We start from the raw sequence: 8,353 nt of genomic DNA on the forward strand, positions 1-8,353 counted from the left end.
AGGTATTTCCGGGTCACGTTCTCGTATCAAGTGCGCTTCCGGTTACGTCACAAAATCTTGATATTTATTAATTAAAGATATTTTAAAGAATAAACGAGTTAATACAAACAATATCAATACATTGTAAATATTATTTTCTTGAATGTTTGCGAAGCAGACGACGTTTGATCAAAATCTCGAACCTAGAAAATATTTTCAAAAAAAATGTGTTTTAACTTTTGAAAGAAAAAAGTTTGAAGGGGAAAAAATCAATTTGTTCTTTTATGAATTAATGAAAGTGATACAAAAAGTAATGTATAATGTATAAAGGTGTTAATAAAATATTTTTTGCTATTTCCAGGCAACACCACTAATATGTCCTTTCATTTGGACCATGAACACAAGGGCAGGATTGTCGACTCGGTTGTTCAAGAAAATTCATCCAATCAAAAACGGCAACAGCAACCAAAAATAACATCCTTTCAAAAGGACAATACCTACCAACGTCCCCTGACTGCAGAGAAAAAGAAAAAGATAGACTCTGCTTTAACAGATATGGTTGTTAACAGATTGCTTCCTTTTAGCTTTGTGGAAAGTGACAGTTTCAAGGCGTTCTCTAAGGAACTGGATGAGAGATATGATGTTCCTGGCAGAACATTACTTATTAAACAACTTAATGAGAAGTGCGAACCACTGAGGGACAAACTCATAGTTGATATGATGGGAGCTGATGCTGCATAGACTTCAATAAACACCCAGTCTTATGACACAGTCAATGCACATTATATTGATAATGAATGGGGACTTAAGTCTGCTGTACTTCAAACAGATCACTTTCCAGGATCTCATACCTCTGAAAACATTGCAAAACATTTACAGACCACCCTAGAGAAGTGAGGCTTTGCACAGGCAATTTGTGTTACCGACAATGCAGCAAATGAGAAAACAGCTTTCGAGCTGCTGAAACTAACAAGAGTTGGTTGCTATGGGCATACAATTAACTTAATTGTGAAAAAAAGTCTTTGGCACTCCAGAAATCAACAAACTGCTTGCAAAGGGAAGGGCAGTAGTCACATTTACCCATCAGAGTCCCCTGGCCTTTAATGTTGTTATAGAAAAACAAAGACAGTTGGTTAATAAGGAAGCTCAGAAACATAAGTTAATCCAAGACGTTTCAACACGATGGGATTCTACACTGGATATGATTGAAAGACTGTGAGAAAACACCAACTATCCATGCGACTGTTTTGGATGAATCCCTGTCGAAGAGGGCTCAGGGTTTGCGACACAAAGTACTCAGCTTAGATGAAACTGTGTTTGCAAACGGATACATGGAGTTGCTGCAGCCTTTTAAAGTTGCTACAGAGAAACTATCGGCAGATGTTCTTCCAATCATAAAAAAGCTAGAACAGGCCTTGGATCCGACACAAGATGACGGACTCAAAGCTGTAAAAAGGGTGATGGCTAAATAACTACAGAATAGATTCTCAGCTGACCAAGATGTGGCTTTGCTGGCATCTCTGTTGTGTCCCTCAACAAAACATCTACTGTTTCTATCAAATGATGAGTGAGATAGAGCGAAACAGCTTCTGTATGATCAGGATAATGTGGTTAAAACTGTGAAAATAAAATCTCAAAAGAATGATGGTCATGAGGAGGTTGGGAATGTCCAGAAACCATTACCAACCTTACCCACACTGGGAGAACATGCATCTGGAAATAAAATTGACATTGTTGTAAACCCTGATGAACCCAATGACACAGAGCCTCTTTGCAAAGAAGCAAAGCTTGCTAATAATGGCATTGACAACTAGTTAGATGACACAATTTACTGTGACTAGAAACCTTCAAAACTCTCAGATGAAATTCCTGGTGCACAAGAAGTTGACCGATACCTGGCAGAGAATCATGTTGACTTTGACATTAAAATTAACCCACTTACCTGGTGTAAGCAAAATGCAATGTATTTTCCGCGTGTCAGAAGAGTAGCAAAACGTTACCTTGCTGTGCAGGGAGTTTAATTAGTAAAAACATATATTTTAATGTTGACAAAAAAAATAAAAAATTGAAAACATTTTGAACTTGGTAGTACAATACTCCCTCTTCAAGACTGAAAACTCTCTGGACTCTGCAGTATTCTGATTATTTTGTCAGCTAACCAGTCAAACAGTTAACTATCTGTTCCAATTGTTACTGTACAATACTCTTATTATTACAAGCATTTTAAAATAGTTTTGTTAAAAGTAATTTTCTAGTCATTTACAATAAGCAAGAGTTCTTGTTAAACAGTATTACTAGTCAGATCGATGTTGACTTTTCGTTACTCTACATTTCCAATTTTTGTTTTGTAATCATACGAAAAGGCATTTACAATTTTGTTGATAAATTTGATATTTTACAGCTCACACAGTGTTTGTCAGCTTTGGCTCAAAAGTGATTTGTCTTACTCATAACTTGTTTTGTCTTGACTTTGTTTCCGCTAACCCTTTCCCTTTCTCTTACTTAATCGGAAGTATAACACCAATCAACAATATTACCACTAAGTACTAGTATGTACGATACAGTATGGGCATAGACAAAGTATTAATCAATTTTAAGGATTTATTTCCATTTAGCTTTGACAAAATATAATTTAAATTCGATTGATCATTAGTCGATCATCGGTCACTTGATTGGAAGTGATGATCGATTAGGATTTTAAGTTATAAGGTTATAAGTGATTACCTCCACCATCGAAAAACTGGTTCATACTTAATTTACCATAGATTTTAATTGGATTTAAAACACAAACAAATTAAATCAAGAAGCATGGATTTTTTTACACTTTGACTTCCTCTGTCGAGAGGAGAGGGCGGGACCGTACCCCAATCCCATATGACTGTGCTACTAGGATTAACTCCAGGGTCAGCTCCCATCAGTTTGTTACCCGTCCCAAGAACTTATCTCTGAGCAAATATAAACGATTGCTAGGTATCATGTGATAAATATGCCCAGACTATCAGGTAGGTTCACGGGTCTGACACTACCCCAGGGTACTTAGGCTATTGGTTTAAAACAGAAAAGGGGGTTTAATCCCCTACCTAATAGCCATATATATAATTGCTGTTACTGGACTTGACCAAAAGGTTTATTCTTGTCATTGGGGACTTTGTCTTTGAGTCAGAACATGGAAACGATTAAGATCCCCACCTATTACCATATAAGTCACTAAACAAGCATTTTATGAAACATTACAGAAAGCTCACTGCCTATTTTAATCAGTCTAGAGTATAATAAGAAGATACGAATACGACAACGAGGGAGCGAGAAGATGAATGTTGCTCGGTTGCCGCCGACGTATTTCAGCGTCGTCGCCCTTAGGTCGAATACGTAAATTACAAGATATGAAATTGACCTTGTTACGTTCATTTTTAAATTTGTCAATTAATGTAAATTAAGTGTCCTTTATATATACACATACTATCAGGTAGGTTCACGGGTCTGACACCACCCCAGGGTACTTAGGCTCTTGTATTCAAACAGAATTTGTTTTAGATCCCTACCTAATAACCATATAAACAATTGCTGCTGCTGGACTGGACCAAAAGGTTTATTCCTGTCATTGGGGACTTTGTCTTTGGGTCAGAACATGGGAACGGTTTAGATCCCCACCCTATTACCATATACTGCTTGCTGATCATTGTCCAGGTTTCTACCAGAACTATACGCTGTGCATAAATTCAAGAACAGTTAATAATAAGCAACGTTTCAGTCACTCTGTAAACATTTTATGGAATATTACAGAAAGCTCACTGCATCTCTTAATCAGTCTAGAGTCTATTAAGAAGATATGGATACGACAACGAAGGAGCGAGAAGATGACATGTTGCTTGGTTGCCGCCGACGTATTTGCATGTCGTCTCCCTTAGGTCGAATACGTAGATTACGAGATGTTATTTTGCACTACCAAGCCACCATACAAAAGCGGAAAGGTCATGACTTCAATTGTAATGTAATGGTCTTTCTTTCTAATGAAGATATATTCCGCGGCGGAATCGTCTTTTCTAGTATTACTCGGCGATGCCACAGTGAGCGTATATTTACTATTTCAAGACGCGGAGTCACCGAATACACTTACAATCTTGTTTTTAGACCGTGCCCAGACTATCTTACGCGTTATACCTTTTTGTTATGAAACATACTTAGTCTTTCGGACTTTGAAATCAATTGTAGTGTATGGGAAACTAGCATCTCCCTAGGGAGCCGACGGGCAATGCCGTAAAAGGACTATTTGTGTGTTTACGTCTTTAACAAAATCTATTCTAACCAAAGTTGTTATGTATCATCCTATGGATCAGGGAATCACATCTTATATAAATGAAGGGTGCCCCTTCCCCTGTGGTACCGAGACGCAGAGCCTAACATTTGAAAATATTCGTAGTATCTCTTCTTAATGATTTTTTTTAACCACGACTGCCTTAACATCGAGGTGAACAGTACAGGCCCTGATCAAGGCATCTTGATCAATCAAGTATATTACATAACAAAGGAGAGGAATGACTCGCTTTGTTATAGAAACTGAAGAACCAATGCGAGGAGGTCGTAACAGATTTGACAGAAATTTCATTGATTTTGTGGTAAACAATACACAGGAATGGCTAGCATATACTAAGAGTGTCCATCACAGAGGCCTAAGAACGTGTTACAGTATAACGCTATTTGGAATTCAACGGACAAAATGTCACCCCAATGATGTTATATACCTGTATATCATCATAAGGGGTGGCCTATTTTACCGAAAACTAATGAAAACAATTCAAATGCGTTTTATTACTTTCAACACATCAGTTAAGGTCAAAATATTGCCATACTGTAATAAATTATCGGGTCCCCGCGTGTTCCCTCACAACCGGGACGTATCACCCAAACATACGGTTGTTAAGGGCGCCACAAGCAATATTGGCGATATACTTATTTTAAACTAAAACAACAGCTAATTCGACATAGAACAAATAATAACGTATGCTATTAGTCATATGCAGCAACACTAACCGTCATAGCCGAGGGGCCGGGTGTCAGTGAAGTCAAACTAGTTCTCGCTGATATACACGTACAACAATACGTAAATGACATACCAACAGAACATTAGATGCCTACAATGGTATAGTTCCAAAAAGACCAGAGGAGTAAGTCGCAGCAGCTTTGACTGTAATTGTATAGATATCAATGTATGCTGTATACAATTAACAGGAATAAACAGCACATACACTGGGCGTGTCCCCGACATATCCCCTATATAACTTGTAACTAAAGGAAAAACTGCTTACACTATTCAAAATGAACTCAAGCTATAGATAAGTTGACATATAATAAAATAAACAAATATGTTATTTTAGTACATGCAGTAACACTTACCATCATTGCCGAGGGGCTGAGTGTCTGTGAGATCAAACTAGTTCTCGCTGATGTACACGTACAACAATGAGTCACATGACTACAAACCGGTTATTCAGGGTAGATGTTTTCTTTTTCGTAGAACAAGCTCTGGTTTAGTTTCGCTTTTGATGTTTTCAATCTACATCAACGTACTGTTTGCTTACATATACCTCCTAGCGTATACATGTGTATCTGCTCTTGCGACAACCTCTATAAGAAGACCACCTGTGTTAAATGACCACCTTTAATTGTGAACTACATCTGTATTAAGAGACCACCTGTGTTAAATGACCACTTTTAATTGTGAACTACATCTGTATTAAGAGACCACCTGTGTTAAATGACCACCTTTAATTGTGAACTACATCTGTATTAAGAGACCACCTGTGTTAAATGACCACTTATAATTGTGAACTACATCTGTATTAAGAGACCACCTGTGTTAAATGACCACCTTTAATTGTGAACTACATCTGTATTAAGAGACCACCTGTGTTAAATGACCACTTATAATTGTGAACTACATCTGTATTAAGAGACCACCTGTGTTGTAAGAACACCTCCTGTTGGATTTCTCGATGGTAGTCTCTGAATACAAGTTTGACTCAATCTCCTTACGTATACCTCACTACATAGACTGCCCTTACCGTGTTTTTAAATGGCATACCATATACACAATTGCTGTTACTGGACTAGACCAAAAGGTTTATTCCTGTCATTTAGGACTTTGTCTCTGGGTCAGAACAAGCAACCATACAAAAGTATTTCGGACTTTAAAATCTATTGTGGTTTATGGAAAACTAGTATATCCCTAGGGAGCCGACGGGCAATGCCGTGAAAGGACCATTTGTGTGTTTACGTTTAAAAAAAAGCTATTCTAACCAAAATTGTTATGGATCATCCTAGGGATCAGGGAATCACATCTTATATAAAATGTAGGGCGCCCCTCCTCCTGTGGTACCGAGACGCAGAGCCTAACGTTTGAAAATATTCGTAGTATCTCTTCTTACTGAGAGAATTTAACCACCACTGCCTAAACATCGAGGTGAACAGTACAGGCCCTGATCAGGGCATCTTGATCAATACAGGCCCTGATCAAGGCCTCTTGATCAATCAAGTATATTACAGAACAAAGGAGAGGAATGACTCGCTTTGTTATGAAAAACTGAAGAACCAATGCGAGGAGGTCGTAACAGATTTGACAGAAATTTCATTTGGAACAAGAAGTATCCAAAGAGTTATGTTATCTTAAAATCACACCTGTACATCATGTTTTCAAGTCAGCAGGTGAGACAGTGCAGTGCTACCTATATTCGTTAATCTATTAGTGATTTTTTTGCTTTGTTTGTATTTTCAAATCTATCTTCTATTCACTTTACATGTGCGTCAAATTGACCTTGTTACGTTCATTTTTAAATTTGTCAATTAATGTAAATTAAGTGTCCTTTATATATACACATACTATCAGGTAGGTTCACGGGTCTGACACCACCCCAGGGTACTTAGGCTCTTGTATTCAAACAGAATTTGTTTTAGATCCCTACCTAATAACCATATAAACAATTGCTGCTGCTGGACTGGACCAAAAGGTTTATTCCTGTCATTGGGGACTTTGTCTTTGGGTCAGAACATGGGAACGGTTTAGATCCCCACCCTATTACCATATACTGCTTGCTGATCATTGTCCAGGTTTCTACCAGAACTATACGCTGTGCATAAATTCAAGAACAGTTAATAATAAGCAACGTTTCAGTCACTCTGTAAACATTTTATGGAATATTACAGAAAGCTCACTGCATCTCTTAATCAGTCTAGAGTCTATTAAGAAGATATGGATACGACAACGAAGGAGCGAGAAGATGACATGTTGCTTGGTTGCCGCCGACGTATTTGCATGTCGTCTCCCTTAGGTCGAATACGTAGATTACGAGATGTTATTTTGCACTACCAAGCCACCATACAAAAGCGGAAAGGTCATGACTTCAATTGTAATGTAATGGTCTTTCTTTCTAATGAAGATATATTCCGCGGCGGAATCGTCTTTTCTAGTATTACTCGGCGATGCCACAGTGAGCGTATATTTACTATTTCAAGACGCGGAGTCACCGAATACACTTACAATCTTGTTTTTAGACCGTGCCCAGACTATCTTACGCGTTATACCTTTTTGTTATGAAACATACTTAGTCTTTCGGACTTTGAAATCAATTGTAGTGTATGGGAAACTAGTATATCCCTAGGGAGCCGACGGGCAATGCCGTGAAAGGACCAATTGTGTGTTTACGTTTAAAAAAAAAGCTATTCTAACCAAAATTGTTATGGATCATCCTAGGGATCAGGGAATCACATCTTATATAAAATGTAGGGCGCCCCTCCTCATGTGGTACCGAGACGCAGAGCCTAACGTTTGAAAATATTCGTAGTATCTCTTCTTACTGAGAGAGCAGCTTTGACTGTAATTGTATAGATATCAATGAATGCTGTATACAATTAACAGGAATACACAACATATACACTGGGCGTGTCCCCGATATATCCCCTATATAACTTGCTACTAAAACTGCTTGCACTATTCAAAATGAACTCAAGCAATAGGTAAGTTGACATAATTTTATAATAAAATAAACAAATATGTTATTTTAGTACATGCAGGCACACTTATCATCATTGCCGAGGGGCAGCGTACCAGTGACGTCAAACTAGTTCTGGCTGATGTACACGTACAACAATACGTCACATGACTACAAACCGATTATTCAGGGTAGATGTTTCTTTTTCGTAGAACTAGCTCTGGTTTAGTTTCGGTTTTGATTTTCAATCTACATCAACGTACTGTCTGCTTACATATACCTCCTAGCGTATACAGGTGTATCTGCTCATGCGACAACCTTTATTAGAAAACTATCTGTGTTAAATGACCACTTATAATTGTGAACTACATCTGTATTAAGAGATCACC

At 37.8% G+C, this 8,353-nt stretch overlaps 1 protein-coding gene across 1 annotated transcript in view; it reads right to left on the reverse strand.

Moving 5' to 3' along the window:
- Nucleotides 1–7,617, reverse strand: part of LOC110450523 — a 58,576-nt gene extending 50,959 nt beyond the window's left edge. Inside the window, exon 1 of the mRNA XM_021498082.1 lies at nucleotides 5,011–7,617. The gene's annotated coding sequence lies outside the window, so the exon portion shown is untranslated. The remainder of the gene's footprint in view (nucleotides 1–5,010) is intronic.
- Between the last annotated feature and the right edge of the window lie 736 nt (nucleotides 7,618–8,353).

The sequence above is a fragment of the Mizuhopecten yessoensis genome, unplaced genomic scaffold, assembly GCF_002113885.1.
Source record: "Mizuhopecten yessoensis strain PY_sf001 unplaced genomic scaffold, ASM211388v2 scaffold5265, whole genome shotgun sequence".
NCBI classification, from domain to species: Eukaryota; Metazoa; Mollusca; class Bivalvia; order Pectinida; family Pectinidae; genus Mizuhopecten; species Mizuhopecten yessoensis.